The following is a 2,764-nucleotide window of genomic DNA, read 5'->3' as shown; positions in this document are numbered from 1 at the left end:
CCTCTCTGTTCTTCTCCTCTCTTCTTCCCTTCTCTTCTTCCACCATGCCAAATAGCTTTCATAAGGTGCTCGCACATGGCACGACCATGCTCGATGTCGTGTACACGAACCTGAGCAGGGAGGTGCCGTTTTTTCTTCAACAGTTGAAGGAAAAATGGTTTGACAACGCAGTGGATCATGAGAAGTTCTTGGGGCTTGATCTGGAGTACACGGCCGATCAACGCGGTGTTTCCGTCATCCAACTATGCTTCGCACGCCATGTCTTGATCTTCCAATGGGCGAGGTAAGTTTTGAGGCTTCCTTTGATCCAAGATAATGACATTGTAAGTTTATTTGTTTCAATCATAGTTGGTTCCCTTCAAATAGTTGTAGTGAAACAATTTTGATTAGTTGAAGGGGAACACAATCTAATTGGAATAGTGTTCCATAATCTGAAAAATCGTATTAGAATCAACTAGTGTTTAATATGTTCCATTGGAATCATAGTTGGTTCCCTTCAAATAGTTGTAGTGAAACAATTTTGATTAGTTGAAGGGGAACACAATCTGATCGGAATAGTGTTCCATAATCTGAAAAATCGTATTAGAATCAACTAGTGTTTAATATGTTCCATTGGAATCATAGTTGGTTCGCTTCAAATAGTTGTAGTGAAACAATTTTGATTAGTTGAAGGGAACACAATCTGATTGGAATAGTGTTCCACAATCTGAAAAATCTGATTGGTTCAATATGTTCCATTGAAATCATAGTTGTAGTGATACAATTTTATGCGGTGTTCTTTGATCCAAGGTTATGAAAATTGAATATAGCTAGTGATCTCTCTAGGTTCCATTGGATAGCAATATGATATGTCATAGTCATGAAAATTGCATATAGCTAGTGATCTCTCTAGGTTCCATTGGATAGCTATAGTGATCTCTCTAGGTTCCATTGCATATGTTCTATTTGAATCCTAAAGATAATTTTCTCTTTAGTTGTAGTGAAACATGTTTCCTTATTGCAGCAGTATGTAACAGTTGTTCCATTTTAATTTGTTTCTGTTGCAAGAGTGACAAGGATTGTCCAGAACTCATGGACTTCCTTCGCAGCGGCATCACTTTTGCTTCCGTTGACATAAGGAACGACAAGCTGATGATGAGGCACAACTTCGGTATTGAGATACCAGCTGGTTTCCTCGTTGATCTCCAAACGGTATTCAGGCTTTGACATGACAGGACTTCGATGGCTCATATGGCAATTGCCTTGATCGACGAGGGATATGGTGATATGAAGACCAGTTTCCCAAAGTTTCAGCACAAACTTTGGGAGAAGGGCCCACTTGATCCTATCAACATTGAGTATGCAACAAAAGATGCATATGTTTCATACGAGTTGTACCGCAAGATTCGAGTCGTCAACTATGGCCAGCGTCACCTCGAGGAAGGTGGACATTCTGATTCAGACGAGTAGTGTTCTCAACGTCGAACACTTGTATATATATCTATGGTAGCTATTATTATGTACTGTTTGGACTAGTATCATGTACTGCTTGGACCAATTTATATATTTCTAGTTTCAGTTTGTGCCATTATAGTTTCCAAATTTGAATGGTTTAGCCCTTTCTAACTTCATTTGCTACTTTTGAATGGTTTAGCCCTTTCTAACTTCATGGTATCATGCATTTCGACCACATATATATACAAAAAGTCTTCAATTCAAATAAGTTCAAAAAATGAAATCCCTTTTGTAACAGATCTGTTTTTGATTAAAACAGTCATTTAAAAATGAAAGACCATTAGTCCCACGTGACGTGCAGCGGAACCACTTTTGTTGTGGGGGTCGCTTCTCCTTCTTCTCCTTGTGCTAGATATTGGTTATGCACTAGGGGAAGTAGGAGTAGCGACCATCATCGACGGTTGAAAAATCAGGTGAGCTAGTGTCCACCATATATGAGAGAAGAAGAATGTCGTCTCTTATTGTGGGGGTCGCTTATACTTCGAGAGAGATTGTCCATTTTGTGATGTGCCTTTGAATGGTGCATTTTGAACACACAAAAAGTATGGAGTTCAAATAAGTTCAAAAAAAATGAAATCCCTTTGTAAGAGATGAGTTCTCGTTCGAAACCCTCCCACTTCGAGAGAGATTGTCCGTTTTGTACACGAACTGCATCCAGTTTTTGTCGTAGCCCTCTCAACTTTTTAACACATGCTATGTGGGTGAAATGATGATAGCATGCCAACCTTCAACATTTTCAGAGTTCATTTGTAGTGCTTTTCAATTTCAGGGTCAACTAGCTCAAAAAAAATAAGTAAATGCACGAAGAATACCAAATGAAGTCAGAAATTGTTGAAATTTTGTGATGTGCCTTTGAATGGTGCATTTTGAACACACAAAAAGTATGGAGTTCAAATAAGTTCAAAAAAATGAAATCCCTTTGTAAGAGATGAGTTCTCGTTCGAAACCCTACTACTTCGAGAGAGATTGTCCGTTTTGTACACGAAGTGCATCCAGTTTTTGTCGTAGCCCTCTCAACTTTTTAACACATGCTATGTGGGTGAAATGATGATAGCATGCCAACTTTCAACATTTTCAGAGTTCATTTGTAGTGCTTTTCAATTTCAGGGTCAACTAGCTCAAAAACAAAATAAGTAAATGCACGAAGAATACCAAATGAAGTTAGAAATTGTTGAAATTTTGCGATGTGCCTTTGAATGGTGCATTTTAAACACACAAAAAGTATGGAGTTCAAATAAGTTCAAAAAAAATGAAATCCCTTTGTAAGAGA

Source organism: Hordeum vulgare, chromosome 2H (assembly GCF_904849725.1).
Source record: "Hordeum vulgare subsp. vulgare chromosome 2H, MorexV3_pseudomolecules_assembly, whole genome shotgun sequence".
Lineage (NCBI taxonomy): Eukaryota > Viridiplantae > Streptophyta > Magnoliopsida > Poales > Poaceae > Hordeum > Hordeum vulgare.
This window is presented reverse-complemented; position numbering follows the sequence as displayed.